The 15,907-nt window shown below is 47.5% G+C and overlaps 1 long non-coding RNA gene across 1 annotated transcript; it reads right to left on the reverse strand.

Annotated features, from left to right (window-relative positions):
• Positions 1-12,527: 12,527 nt before the first annotated feature.
• Positions 12,528-15,202, reverse strand: LOC144313359 (uncharacterized). The gene is made up of 2 exons (XR_013379016.1): positions 14,933-15,202; positions 12,528-12,838 (listed from the first exon to the last, which is right to left on the reverse strand). It is a non-coding gene; the product is annotated as an uncharacterized LOC144313359 (long non-coding RNA).
• Between the last annotated feature and the right edge of the window lie 705 nt (positions 15,203-15,907).

Genomic DNA, 15,907 nt, shown 5'->3' on the forward strand with positions numbered 1-15,907 from the left:
ATCCTTATGAAAACATGATCTTGGGCAGCCTGGGTGGCTCAGCGGTTTAGTGCCACCTTTGGCCCAGGGCCTGATCCTGGAGTCCAGGGATCGAGTCCCACGTCGGGCTCCCTGCATGGAGCCTGCTTCTCCCTCTGCCTGTGTCTCTGCCTCTCTCTCTCTCTCTCTCCTCTGTGTATTCTCATGAATAAATAAATAAAATCTTAAAAAAAAAAAAGAAAAGAAAACATGATCTTGGGGTTGCATATATCACTTCTGCTACAGCAAAGGAGGGGCTGGGAAATATATCTCCAGCTGCATGGCTATGTGCCTAGCTAAAATTTGTATTCTTTTACTACCAGGGGTGGGAGAATGGATACTGGGGACAACTCGTCAGTCCGGCAAGTGCCATTTTAATTGCCAGGAAAGGAAAAATGATTCGGGAAACAGCACTGAGGACAACTGGCTAGCCATTTGTAAGAACAAAATTCACTCAAAATGGATCACAGACCTAAATGTAAAAGTGTTAACTATAAAACTCGTAGAAGGAAACAGAGAGGTAGATCTTCACACTCTTGGGTCAGGCGATGGTTTCCTAGATAAGGACGCCAAAAGCACAAGTGACAGAAGAAAGAGAGATAAACGGGACATCCTAGAAATGAAACACTTTCGTGCTTCAAAGAAAGTCAAAAGACAACTCACAGAAGGGATGAACAGATTTGCAAAGCGTCTATCTGATAAAGAATTTGTATCTTGGCTATATAAAGAACTTTTACAACTCAAAAATAAAAAGATAACCCAATTTAAAAATGGGCAAGAGATTCCAACAGACTTTTTCTTCAAAGATATATAAATGGCCAATAAGCTGATAAGCATATGAAAAGATGCTCAACACCACAGTCATTAGGGAAATGCAAATCAAAACCACGAGATACCGCTTCACACCCACAAAGGCTGGAATCAAATGACAACAGAGTCGCCTAGGAATGTGGAGAAATTGGAACCTTACACGTTGCTGGTGGAAATGTAAAATGGTGCAGGCTCTTTGGAAAACAGATTGGCAGCTCCTGAACAAGTTAAACGTAGACTTACCATAAGACCTAACAGTTACACTCCTAGGAATAGACCCAAGAGAACCAAAAACGTGTACATGAAGACTTATCCATGAACATTCAGTACATAGTATGTGACTTTTATGGATGTGAATTCTATCTCAATTGAGAAGTCATGAAAACTACAAATAAAGTTAGACCCTCCTACCTTACTCTATATGTGCTAGTTGATTCCAGGTATTTCAAGGATTTAAGCAAAACAAATAAAAACACTAGGAAATTTTAAATTCATATTTACAGAAGCTTGAGGAAAGAATTTTCCAAACATGAAGAAATTATCAAGTAAAAATGAATTCATTAACAAATTTTACATACTTTCAAAATTTTACCAAAAAAATTTAAGATTTTTTTTAAGATTTTATTCATCCATTTGAGAGAGAAAGAAAAAGAGAGGGAGAGCACAAACACAGGGAGGGTCAGAGGAAAAGAGAAGCAAATTTCCCACTGAGCGCAGAGCCAGAGGAGATCACTACCCTAGTGAACATCAGGGGGGAACCCACTAAACCACCCAGGCGCCCCTTAAAGATTTTAAGTAATCTCTACACACAACATGGGGATCGAACTTACAACCCCAAGATCAAGAGTCTTATGCCCCACTGACTGAGCCAGTCCGGTGCCCCAAAATTTTATGAAATTTAATAGCAAATGACGAAATGAGAAAAATGTTTGCAGAATAAATGGTCTTTGAGAGTATACTTATTTAAAACAATAAAAAAATTATTAGTACAAGCCCAATTCATAAATCAAATGGCCAACAAATACTAAAGTGCTAAAATCCAACCAAGAAATACAAATTAAAATAGTACTATGAAATATCTTGATTATTCCTTCAACTGGCAGAAATTGAAAAGTAACACTAGTGTTTCTTGCAATGAAAGAAACTTAGCACTGATAGGCATGTCAATTAGTGTTTCTGGGGGCGGTTAGGCAATGTAAATCAAATTTGCTTTAAACCTTTGACCCAGCAATTCTAAAAATTCAGGAATTTTTCTGAAAGCAGTAAAGATTTACCCAAAGATCAAGCCACAAAGTCACAGGGTGTTTATCACACATAGTTAAAATAATAAAACCAACCAGCAAACAATGTACAATATCCAACAACACTTCAAATTCCAAAAGAAAGAAAAAAAAATTCCAATACCTCAAGATGGGATACTAGGCATCCATTTTTAGTGGCATACACAGAGATCCACAATCAATTAATTGAAAAGAAAAAGAAAAAAGAAAAAACAGGTCACAGAACAATAGATACTGCAGGATTTATTTTTTTTTAAATGCACAAAAATCATAGAAAATAGTCTCAGAAAACATACACCAAGCCGTTGATGACAGTTATCTCTGGACGGTGAGATTATAAGTACTTCAAAAGTTTCTTCCTGTTGTTTACCTAAATTAGTATTTCTGTAGAGGACATGCTGCTTTTGCAATGAGAAGGGCAATCAGGGCAGCCTGCTTCTCTCTCTGCCTGTGTCTCTCAGAAATAAATAAATAAAATTTGTTTTAAAAAAAAGAAGGGCAACCAAAGATTTTTCCAGTAATGTAGAAAATTTCAGGACACGTGAGTGGCTCAGTGGTTGAGCACCTGCCTTCAGCTGAGGGCATGATCCTGGTCCAGAGATCGAGTCCTGCATCAGGCTCCCTGCAAGGAGCCTGTTTCTCCCCTCTCCCTCTGTCTATCTCTCTACCTCTCTTTGTGTGTCTATCATGAATGAGTGAATGAATGTGTGAATGAATGAAAAAATAAAGTCTTGGGGATCCCTGGGTGGCGCAGCGGTTTGGCGCCTGCCTTTGGCCCAGGGCGCGATCCTGGAGACCCGGGATCGAATCCCACATCAGGCTCCCGGTGCATGGAGCCTGCTTCTCCCTCTGCCTGTGTCTCTGCCTCTCTCTCTCTCTCTCTCTGTGACTATCATAAATAAATACAAAATTTAAAAAAAATAAATAAATAAATAAAGTCTTAAAAAATAATAATAATAAAGAAAATTTAGGTGTGAAGAAACATTCGTGATATATTTACTGTTAGATAGTATGTTAGGCCTGATTGTACTTCTAATTTCCAAAACACATTTCTTTTCGTAAAGTTAGAACTCATGGTACTTGTGACTACACGCACAAACTGCAGCATGTCCAAAAACATACCAACAGCCACCTACGGCTTTAAAAAGATAAAGATGATGTTTTACTGCCAACCTAGTGCATTTTGTGAAAGAGAGAGGTCTAGGAAGAAAGGGCTCAGTGGTCTGCATATCTGTGACTATGTAACACCTGCTGCTTGGATACTGTTAGAAATACCTGAAAATATCAGTGTAACCTCTTGTAATACAGACTTCTGAAATGTCACATTTCAGTGACACTGAAATGTCACATTTCAGCTCCAGTGAAAACACCACCTTGCTACTCCAATAATATGTACATTGCACCTACTTACAAGACTCTGGAGGTTCATGCTTTACTTTGAAAGGGCAAAAAAAAAAAAAAAAAAAAAAAACGTTACGCAGCCTAACAGGAAGAGGATATCCTCTCCACAGCTTGAAGGGAAACTGGAGATGATGCTTTATAAAAAATGTATTAGCTGCAAGACAAGCAGCAGCCCATCTGAGGTAGACGTGCATTTGACACATCGGTTCAAAAAACAATACCGTCCGTCAGGGCCTTTGGGATCTGCAGAGTGACTACCTCAGAAAAAGAAAACACAGACTGGGGTTGCTGCAGCAAATGAGGCCAAAAATCTAGACAGTTCAGGCCATGAGGGTCTGTTCGCTCACTGGCCTCTTACTCATCTGTGCAATGTTGCACCTACACTCGTCTGTGCAATGTTGCACACCTTCACTCGTCTGTGCGACGTTGCACACCTACACTCATCTGTGCAATGTTGCACACCTACAGATGTGTGGCTCACGTGTAGTGCAAATGCAGGAGATGGGACTGTGGTCCCCATTTAACGGGCGGGGACAAATGAGGTACTCTGTCTCAGCTCCCAGGACCGAGAGGACTGGCCTAAGTCAAGATGTGAAACCAAGGGTGTGCCTCGACTCCCCACATTCTGGTGAGAGAAGAACCCCGGTGAGATGGGCTTGTAGGAGGTGCCTTCCCAGGCCCTGCACACCTCAGTTTGCAGGAGAGCACTGAGCCGGCCCAGAGCCCTCTTCACGAGGCCTCCTGTGAGCCTCCACATCTTACCTGTCTTACCCATAGGAATGCAGTTCGTCTCCAGTGGGGGGTCTGGGGTCATGTCCCCAGTCGCATGCCCACAGCTGAGGAGGAGGAGTTGCAAAGAGCTGAAATCCCTTGTCGTCACACAGCTGGAGGAACGTGACCAAGCGAGGATTCAGGCGCAGGCCTTCTCTGGAGGCCGGGCTTCTACCCCCTACACTTTAGGATGCACCTCTGTGGCACCGTGTGGGAGCACCTGGGGGGCTCAGCGGTTGAGCATCTGCCTTCAGCTCAGGGTGCCATCCCAGGGTCCCGGGATCGAGTTCCGCATCGGGTCCCTGCATGGAGCCTGCTTCTCCCTCTGCCTGTGTCTCTGCCTCTCTCTGGGTCTCTCATGAATGAACAAAAATAAAATCTTTTTTTAATAAAATCTTTTTAAAAAAAATAAAGTGTTCTGCTTGAAGCATTTTTGTTTGAAATATCCCCCACATACTGCTAGAAACAGACCGAGAAGTCACCAGTGTCACCTGGAACTTGGTGGAGCTGAAGAATCTCCCAGAGCTGACCCAGGAGCCTGGGGTGGGGCCCGGTGTGTTTTCACACCCTGTAGGTCCTCCTGACACACATTGAAGTTTGGGAGCCAGGGGCCCAGAACACTTGGGAGGTATAGCAGCCCCCCACCCACCCGGAGCCGTGGAGGGGATCACCTGTAACTTGTGACCAGTGAGAACAAGGTGTGAATTCACTACCTTAATGGAATAGAGCAGATTCAAAGCTTTCCCTGTGATAGCATCCCTGCCCTTTACATCCTGACTGGAGAGAAGTGGGTGGCATTAGAGAAGCAACTGGAAATGCCATAATCTCCAGGGACCCCCACCCCATGGAGTCAGAGTGCTGTGGGGAAAAGTTGAAGCTCAGCCCCTCACATTTGGGCTGCTGGCACTGAAAACACTGAAAACTCCAGAGGGCAGGGAACAGAGCAGAGGCCAACACCAAACTCACCTCCATGGGCCTCCCTTCCCTCCCTGTGCTTGGTTCCCCCAAGCACTCTGCCTTCCAGAATGACCTGATGCCACCAGCATCATGGGCCAGGACGTCCGGCAACACCAGCTTGAGAAGGTATCAAAACCACCAAGTCCCAAAAGACAGTAAGCAAACCAACAACTGTTGACTGTACATCTACTGTAGCTCCACCAGGAAAAGAGATGAAAAGAACCTATATGGGGGCGCCTGGGTGGCTCAGTTAATTAAGCATCTGCCTCCGGCTCAGGTCATGATCCCGGGGTCCTGGGATCAAGCCCCACATCAGGCTCCCTGCTTTGCGGGGAGTCTGTTTCTCCCTCTGCCCATGCTTGTGTTCTCTCTCTCCCTCTAAAATAAATTAATAAAATCTTTTAAGAAATAATAAAAGTAAAAACCTATATACAGTCACCACTTTCAAAGTGTCAGTGAGGAGACAAAATGTAAACCCACCATGGTTATGGAGACAATACGAGCTCCCAACTGTAGAAACAGATTTCACAAGGCACCACACGGTCTTTGGCCAAAAGGAGGTTCCAATCCACAAAATTAGGAATTCCAAGGGTAGGGATGCTGTTCGAAATCTTTGTGAAGGAAGAGGGGCCCGAGCTGAGTCTCAGGGGGAAGAGAATGTGTGCAGGGCCAGAGGAGGGGTGGCAGTCACACCAGCCAAGGGGCCAGCACCAGAAGGCTCCGGTGTGAAAAAAGGCAGCATTCGTGGAGCTCACAAATCTGTTTTGTGGGAGAACGCAAGTCTGGCAAACATTGGAAGTACATGTAGACACGTGGGGGAGGAAGCCTAGAGCCAAATGGTCAAAATCCTTGGAATCAACATCTATGGTATAGGCCATGCTTTCCCAATGTGTGTGTTTCTCAGAACATTCTCGCTGTAGAATTTTAATAGATGTAAGGGGACCCAACGGGTTCTGGTGCCAATTCCAATGAGGTGCTTCAACAAGCAGTTCTCAGGACACCAGCTGCATGTCCTACAATTCATCAGTCCTGACACCATCTATCCGGACGTAACATCAGATTCCACAGAGCAAGAGCTCAGCCCTACGGACTGCTCCTTGCCCCTCCCCACTCACCCCCGCTTCAGACGCCAGTCACAAACACAGGTCGTTCGTTCTCTGTCCTTCTGACGACCCGGCTATAAATCAGAGGGTCCCATGACTCCCTCCTCACATTCGATTAATTTGCTTGAGTGGCTCACAGAACTCAGAATCATTTTACTTACGAGATGACCGATCTATTATATAAAAGGATCCATCGCAGGAACGGCCAGATGTGGGGAAAGCATGCGGAGCTTCCCTGAGACTTTCAACCTGAAAGTTCTCTGAATTATCTCCTTTTGGGTTTTCACGGAGGCTTCATTGCACAGGTTTGACTGCTTAAATCACTGGCCACTGAACTCAATCACCAGCTCCTCTCCCTTCACCGAAAGTGGGGGTGGGGGAGGCACAGGACTGGTTCTCCTGCCAACCAGCCCTAACTTTAGGGTGAGGTTCACAAGTCACCTCCTTAACATCACAAACAACACCTTCACTGCTCTCATCGTTTAAGAAATTCCAAGGGTTTGGGGAATTTTGCACCAGAAACAAAACCAAATAGGTATCTCTTATCATAAAGCACAGCATCGCCGGATCAAACGGTTTTGCAATTGCCTCGGCCTTACACATTTGCACAGTCTCACAGGAGGGATCTTACCTGCAGGACCTCTTGAATTCTGAATCTTTAAGAGAGAGTTGGAGGCAGCGTTTCCCAGGCTTACTTCCATATGGAACCCCTTTTTGGGGACAAGTACTCCACGTGAGAAACTCAGTTTGTAGATTCCTGGACATAAGCCTGTTCCTGCCGTGCTCTCCTTAGGAGCTTGTTTAAGAATACGGCCTCGGGGGCACCTGAGTGGCTCAGTCGGTAAGGAGGCCAAGTCTTGGTTTCAGCTCAGGTCAGGTCCTGATCTCAGGGTCCTGGGATTAAGCCCCGCATCAGGCTCTGCACTCAGCACAGTCTGCTTAAGTTTCTCTCTCCCTCTGTCCCTCCCCACCTGCTGCTCATGCGTACTCTCTCTCAAATAAATCTTTAAAAAAAAGAATTGGTCTCAGATGCCACCTGTGGAGGCCCTCTGATGCAGAATCACCGCCCCAGGTGAGTCCAATGTACAATCAAGCTTGGGCAATCAAGCTTGGGCAATGTACAATCAAGCTTGGGCTTCCACTGTTGCAGCTGAATAAGGTGCCAGTGGTGATGGAGGGAGAGAGGTGGGGGGAAGGTGAAGGGATAAGGAACAAAACCCCATGTCTTGGATATGGAGGTGCTGAGGGGGAGGGGTCACCGAGGCGAGGAGGGGGTGCTGATGGGTATGTGGGGACACTGAGGGGGCACGGAGGTACACAGGGTCAGGAACAGAACAGGGGTGGGAAGGAAACCCTCCCTTTATGGTCTGACCAACCTCACAGCCCTGCAGGGGCTCCTGGTGCAGGAGGCATCTTCCAAAATACCAGCCCCGTTGTCCTTATAATCCCACCGGGCAGGGGGTGAGATGATCTCCGGCTTTCTCTGGTTTCAGGCTAGGCAAAGTGGACAGGTGTTTGGGTGTTTTTCGTTGCCCTGTCCCATCCCATATCCAGCCCCTGTTTTCACTCTTGAGAAACACTAAGGGGCCTTGTCCGACCTCCCCTGAGGCAAAGGGGCAAAAATCTGCACCAGGCCACAGCAGAGGCCTGGCCACGCTGGGATGCCCTGCGTCCTGCCCCCCTTCCCCATCTGGTTCACCACGCGTCCCTCCCTCCCTGCATTCCTTATTCTGTCTAAATTAGCCAGGGCAGGTCTCCATAACTTCCGAGAAGCCTGATTGGAATGAGAAAGGTTAAGTGTGGGCATGAACTCCACTCTCAAGCTTCAGCATTCAGCTCATCTTGCACCGTGCCAGACCGTGGCACTGAGAAGTATAATGAGTTCGATTTTTGTCCTGCAATAATGTCAGTGATGAATACCCGAGTGGGAATTTCCAGTAGGCATTTGGAGATGCAGGACTGGTATAGGGGATAAAAAGTCAGGGTAGAAATATGGATTTAGGAATCCGTTCCGTTGAAATCATAGGTGTTCATGAAATACCTTCTAACACAGGGCAAGCTGTGGCAGCAAGCAGCAGATGACCCAAGGAGTGCAGCATAGTTTGAAAAGTCCTCCTGAAGAAGAGCTTTGGGAAGAGAAGAACACAGCAAGAAACGTGGAAAGGCCAGATATTTGGGGACATCCAGGGGTAGAAGTCACCGATATGCAGAGGCGATTTCCTAATATAGAACAGTAATATAAAAATAAAACTGTCGGCAGTACATGCTGTATGACCCCGTTTTATTTTATTTTTTAAATATTTTTTAAGTATCTGCGGGAGTCTGAAGGATCTACATCAAAACGTTTGCAGTGATTATCTCTGGATGCCGCAATTTTTTTCTTACTTTGCACATCAAACATTCATCGATTTTTTTCCCCCGGAAATAATTCATAGACCCTAAAACTAACCATATCAAAGTATACAATTCAGTAGTTTTTAGTATATTCACAAAGTTGAACAACCGTCGTCACTACCTAATTCCAGAAACCCTGCACCCATTAGCGGTCATACCCGTTACTGCTCTGTGACCCAACCTGGGCAACCACTGATTACTTTCTGGTCTCTCTGGATTTGCCCATTCTGGGTGGTTCACAGAAATGGAATCATCCACAGGGACTAGCCTTATCAAAGTGGTCATTCCAGAATGCATGCAGAGGGTGAGTTCCTATGTTATACCCCAACACTAACAATATTATATTAAAATAATCAGAAGAGGGGCTCCTGGCAGGCTCAGTCGTTAAGAGCATGCAATGTGGGTAGAGGGCTTCTCCCTCTGCCTCTGTCTCTCATGAATAAATATATAAAATTAAAAAAAAAAGAGTATGCAATGCTTCATCTTGGGGTTGTGTGTTCAAGCCCCACACAGGGCATAGAGATTGCTTTAAAAATAAATAATTATCTTTTTTTTAAAGATTTTATTTATTTATTCATGAGAGACACACAGAGAGAGGCAGAGACATAGGCAGAGGGAGAAGCAGGCTCCATGCAGGGAGCCCAACGTGGGACTCGATCCCGGGACTCCAGGATCACGCCCTGGGCCTAAGGCAGCGCTGAACCGCCGAGCCACCCCGGCTGCCCCCATAATTGTCTTTAAAAAGCAGAAGAGAAAATACAATTTGCAAGTGGTAAAAATAAGCTTCTAAGTCAACATTTTTTAAAAAATGGAATCATACAAAGGGTGTCTTTTGTGACACCTGGCTTCCTTGACTTAGCACAATGTACTTATGGTCTATCCCCCTGTTGTAGCACGTTGCAGTGTAGCATTGCTCCTTTTTGCCAAATAATACCCCACCACATTTTCTTTATCCACTCATTAGCTGATAGATACCTGAGCTGTTTCCACCTTTTGGCTACCGTGAATAATGCTGCAATGAACATTTGTAAACACTTTTTGCATAGACCCATATTGGCGATTCCCTTGGGTATATATACAGCCAGGAGTGCAGCTGCTGAGCCATTTAGCCACTCTGTGCTTAATGCAAAGAACCCCCAGTTTTCCAAAGGCTCTGACCATTTAACACCCCACCAGCACCACGTGAGGGTTCTGGTGTCTCCTCGGGCTTGCTAACACTCGCTAACATCCCTTCTTAGAACTGACAGCGCACATGTGCGAAGGAGACCCGAGACCTACTTTCTTTTTGTTTTTCCCAACAAATTTAATCCTTTCTGTAATTTTTCTGCGGATGAAATATCAACAAGAAAAGATTCTCTATAATAATAATGATACAGGGGCTGGCATTTATTAGATTCCTAATCCTGGGAGGGCTCATGTAGAACCGCCTGCATGTATTATCCTTTTGAATATTTACAGAAAACCCTGAGTTTGGAACCTACTGGAGAGATGAAGAACGTGAGGCACAGAAGTGAAGTGGCTTGATGAACATTCTAACGCTGCCCCACAGCTGAAATCCTTAACCATTCACTGTGACATCTAAAACCCTGCCTCTCCCTTCAGACTAGACACCTGAAGAACAGTTTCAATAAGCCACCTTGTGTCATCTACATATTTTTCCACTGGAGAAAAAAAAAAAAAAAAAAGAAAGAAAACCTCTCAAGATGATTTTTCACAAGTCAGTCAAGTACAATTCATCATACTCTGAATGCTAACAAATTCTAGGGCTACAAAACCTATGGCATATGTATAAATAATTTGACTCAGCGGCGTAAACATTAATTCAATGCTTTTTTAAAAAAATGAACAACCTTGTTTCCCTGAGTTGTTGTGATACGTCTTCTCTCCTTCTGGATTTTTTATTGGCTCATTGGTGCCAATAGGAACGGGTTCCAAAACTGATTAGCCTTGAGAAAGACTTTTGTAATCAAATAAATCCAAAGTAAGGCGTGCTTTCAATTTTGTTTAGAGGGCAGATTTTTTCCCCCCAGCTCTGCTTTGTTTCCCAGCGAAAGCTTGCTATCTTTGGGTTCTAAAACTCGTCCACTTCTGTGATTTCAGGACAGGAGAACGAATTCTGTTTGTAACTGGCCAATTTCAGCTCCTGAGAAAGACTGTGGAGGAAGTGGTATGTGAATAAGATCTGAATAAAGCATATTATTAGATCTCAAAGAGAATCAATAGAATCTAATGTAGTTTTCCTTGCATCGCATCAATAAAGCAACATTGTTAGGAAGGCATTAGAGTCTTGTCTTCTCTTGTTGCTTTGAGAGCTTGTCTTTTTTTGTTGTGGTGGGTGATTTGCCCCTGGGTCGTCTGTCCCAAGGACTGCCTTGTTTGGTTTTGTGATGCATCATCCCTGCAACCATAACCGAAGCCTCGGAACACCTAGGGAGATAAGTAGATGTTATTTTTATTATCTGTGCTTTATAAATAAATTTTAACCTGGAAAGATTACATGACATAAGTCACACAGTCAGCGGCGTGGGACGCAATCTGCTTACAATCAGGCTGGACTGGGGGGGATCGCAGGTTCGCCCCTTATTTCACAGCTGGAGGGATTTATTTTCTCATGGCTCTGGTGGTTAGAAATCTGACATCAAGGTATGGGCAAGGGTTGGTTCCTGCTGATGCCATGAGGGGAGGGTCTGTGAGAAAATAAATTTCTGTTGTTTTGACCACCCGTCCTGCGGGGCTTGGTTAGAGCATCCTGAGCCAACTAATACCAGGGCTGTTGCTGCCACTTTACTGTTGATGAATTAGAGACCCCTGGTCTCCTGACAGACAGCCCAGTATCCCAGGATCATGCCTGTGGGGTTTACTGTGCCAGAGCCCAGAAAGCACAGACATGCCCGCTGTTGGGTGCTTACAAGTCCCAGATTAGCTTAGACACCAGGGAGGGACTGTTTCAACCCACAGCTTCACTCTCCTCTTTGGTCAGCAATTTTTTAAAGAAAGGTTTTATATGTTTATTCATGAGAGACACAGAGAGAGGCAGAGACACAGGCAGAGGGAGAAGCAAGCCCCCTGTGGGGAGCCCGATGCAGGATTCGATCCAGGAACCCCAGGATCACACCCTAAGCCAAAGGCAGATGCGCAACCACTGATCCACCTAGGTGCCCAGCATTTTTTTTTTAAGATTTTATTTTTAAGTAATCTCTATACCCAATTCAGAGCTCAAGTTCACAGCCCCCAGATCAAGAGTCGCATGCTCCACCAACTGAACCACCCAGGCGCCCCTGGTCAGCAAATCTTAATGAAATATTTGAAATGTGGTCAACTTGTCGGAGGTTGAGTTGACATCCTACCTCTCTCTCCCCAGTCCTCTTGCCAGGAGAGTTGCCCCTGAGAAATCCTCACTCATGTTGGGATTTCCAGAGGTTTCGCCCACCCAAGCCACCTCTGTTCTGACATCCAGGGCTTTGGGGAAAGAGGATCCCCTCTGTTCTTGCAAAGCAGGCTGCTCTGTCCCCTGGGGAGGAGTTCTGCTTCTTCACTGGGACCCCAACTTGAGTCTTTGTCTCTGTCATTGGTACAGTCCCACTGATGTGGGGCTGTCGGAGTGATTTCCGTGGGGCTCTAGGCAGCACCACTCACAGGGGGGCCTGCACAGGGGGCCTGGTTCCTGAGTGGCTTGGTGACCGCTCCACCGGGAGGCAGACACAGAGGTTGACAGTGAGCCTTCGGTAGCATCCATACCAGTTTAACAGCAATGCTATGTCAGTGGAATCTCATAATAAAAAAAGATGTGAGCTTGTATTTCATGTCGTTTTTATTTATTTTTTATTTTTTTAAAATTTTTAAAATAAAGATTTTATTTATTCATTCATGAGAGACACAGAGAGAGAGAGAGAGAGGCAGAGGGAGAAGCAGGCTCCATGCAGGGAGCCCGCTGTGGGACTCGATCCCGGGACTCCAGGATCACGCCCTGGGCCAAAGGCAGGTACTAAACTGCTGAGGCACCCAGGGATGCCCTTCATGTCTTTTTTATACAATAATTTCATCTTTCTCATCACACATCACACGGCTTTGCCACGGACCGTTTGAGCAGCTCAGCATGACCACCTGAGGAGACACAAAGATAATAATAGAGAAGCGCACAGACTGAGCCTTAAAGCCCAAAGCCCCAACCTTCATCTTGATGGTACTTGGAGGCAGGGCCCCTGGGAGCAAATTAGCTTTGGATGAAGTCAGGAGGTCGGGGGTTCCCAAGATGGGATTCGTGTCCCGAAAAAAGGAAGAGACCAGAGCTCTTGGTCTTGCAGGAAGAAGGTGGCCTGCAAGCCCGGGAGACCCTCGCCAGGAACCGCATCAGCCAGCACTCAGATCCGCCTGACGCTTGCAGCCTCCAGAGCCTTGAACAGCCAATGTCTGTTGTTGGACCCCTGTCTGCGGTGTCTGTTGTGATGGCCTGAACAGACAGAGACCAGGCTCCCCTCCTGACAGCCCAAGGAGCTGTGGCCCAGGCCGCCTCCTGCTGTCTGCTCTCCCTCCACTGGGGGCCTGTCTTCCCCCCGGGTCTTTATCAAAATTGGCCTGGGTTCCCATCCCCTGGCATGACAAAGCCAACCCCTGGGACACAGACCTGCCTGTACTGTGTTAGAAGGCAGGTCCCGGGGGTGCCTGGGTGGCTCAGTCAATTAAGCACCTGCCTTCAGCTCAGGTCAGGATCCCAGGGTCCTGGAATCAAGCCCCACATTGGGCTCCCTCTCCCTCTGCTGCTCCCCCTGCTTATGCTCTCTGCTCTCTCTCTCTCTCTCTGTCCAATAAATAAATAAAATCTTAAAAAAAAAAAAAATGAAGCAAATTCCAGGACACATCATACCCCAGTTCTTTCCTGTTGCCTGATGGGGCAGCCACGCCACACCCTCATGCCCCTTGTGTGTGCCACCCCACAGGTTTCTCCCTCAAGAAGGAAAAGCTGGTGGTTCTCAGTCCCTTCCCTCCTGCAAAGCTGGTCTCACCTCGAGGCAAGGCTCACCTACTCCTTCCTTAGCAATTTAAAGCTTCCTTGGGCAGCCCGGGTGGCTCAGCGGTTTAGCGCCACCTTCGGCCCAGGGCCTGATCCTGGAGACCCGGGATCGAGTCCCGAGTCGGGCTCCCTGCATGGAGCCTGCTTCTCTCTCTCTCTGTCTCTCTCTCTCTCTCTCTCTCTGTGTCATGAATAAATAAATAAAATCTTAAAAAAATAAAGCTTCCTTAAAACTCCATACAGCAAGAGTTTCCTCCTCTCTGATATGAATGGTAAATTCCAACTTTCTACGTTAATAAAATAAATTTACACCAAGAAAGATGCCATTTTTTAGATAATGCAATCAATCTGCACATGACTTACTTTTCTTGTTGTTTTGGAAAAAAAGACCCAGATGCCTCAGTTGATGAATGGCCATCCCAAGCCTTCACAACAAGCCTAAGCCTGTAGCCTCAGTCATTCATTTCTCAATTATCTTGGGAGAAGTAGGTCAGGGATGAAAGCAGGCCCAGGAGGCCGGGAGGTGTAGTAGGACAACAGGAAATGGCCCTGCCCTGAACCCAAGTGACCTTGGGCATGAAGCCCCCTGCACCAGGCCCCCCACAGGGTTTGGGGTGCTGTGACCTCATACTTCTTTTTTTTTAGGATTTTATTTATTCATGAGAGACACAGAGAAAGAGGCAGAGACATACACAGAGGGAGAAGCAGGCTCCACGCAGGGAGCCCGATGCAGGACTCGATCCCAGGACCCCAGGATCACAACCTGAGCCAAAGGCAGACGCTCAACCGCTGAGCCCCCAGGCGCCCCTGACCCCTGACTTCTTGGTGCAGTTGCCATCCACGGGGCCCCTCCGTCCTTTAGAGAAGAACCGGGGGAGCCGCCCCGAGGCCTGGAGGGCGCCCTCCTCCACTGCGGCCCTCTGCAGGCCGCCCGGCCACAGCAAAGAGCCAGAAGCTGAGCAGCAGCAGCGGGAGTCGGGGTAAGCGGTGGGTTCGGCCTCCTGGAGTTTGCTAGACCTTGTCCGTGCAGCTACTCCCGGGGACCGAGCTGCGCTTGGCTTCTCTTTCCTGCCCGCCAGCAGCCCTGCTCCTCCGTCAGCCCCCTTCCCTCCCGCCCGCGGCAGCCCGCAGCCCCTCCTGGCTCTCCTGTCCCCCCACCCCACCCCTGTGCCCGGCCTCGGACTTACACAGTGAGCACGTTCGTCCAGCACCCACAGCACTGTTGATTCATCGGCTTCTGAACAAAAATCAGCAGATCTGCGGAGCTCAATATAATTTTCCCCCACCTCCCGTATCTGCCCAGGGCCCTTGTCATCAGAAAAGTGGCCTGCAGGGGGTGGCTAGTGCAGGTGCGTGGTGCAGGTACTTCACCTCCCGTGAGCCTGGCAAGCCCTGCGAGGCTGATGGGAGTTTTTATCTTCATAAACATGGGAAGTGGGGCACCGGGTGGCTCAGCGGTTGAGCATCTGCCTTCAGCTCAGGTTGTGATCCTGGAGTCCCGGGATCGAGTCCTGGATCGGGCTCCCTGCATGGAGCCTGCTTCTCCCTCCGCCTGTGTCTGCCTCTCTCTCTGGGTCTCTCATGAAGAAATAAATAAAATCTATAAACAAACAAACATGGGAAGTGAGGCACACTCAGATACCTGGAGCAAAGTGGAAACCTGGGGGCAGCTGGTCTTAAGAGACCCGGCGGTGGGCCAACTCAGAGCCAGTGCAGAGCTGGAGAGAGGCAGAGGCGGGCTCAGCCCCGATCCCGCTCCTGTGTGGTGCTGCAGCCCCTCTCCCCCACCAGGCACCCCGCTCTGGCCCCCGCCCTTCCCCCTCTGTGGCGAGGGCTCTAGGATGCCCTGGCACTTAGGGAAGTGGGGACCTGGAATGGGAGGAGGAAAGCAGTAGGCCCAGAGCCTCTGCCACGCCCAGTGGATGCGGAGGGGACAGACCATGAGAACCCGGGGTCCTTCTGCCTGTGGAAAGTGTGTCGGGTGTTAGCCTGGACGGGGCCAGGTTGGCCCAGGGATTTGGGTCTGGATACTTGGGGTGAGGACAGTGACCAGTCAGTCTGCCCCAGATGCCAGCAGGGCCCAGGGAAGGATCACTGAGCCACCCTCAGCTAGCTGCTGCTTTTGCATTCGCTCCCTCGCTGCTGTCTTGACATTGGCCCAG

Source organism: Canis aureus, chromosome 5, assembly GCF_053574225.1.
Source record: "Canis aureus isolate CA01 chromosome 5, VMU_Caureus_v.1.0, whole genome shotgun sequence".
In the NCBI taxonomy this organism is placed as follows: Eukaryota; Metazoa; Chordata; class Mammalia; order Carnivora; family Canidae; genus Canis; species Canis aureus.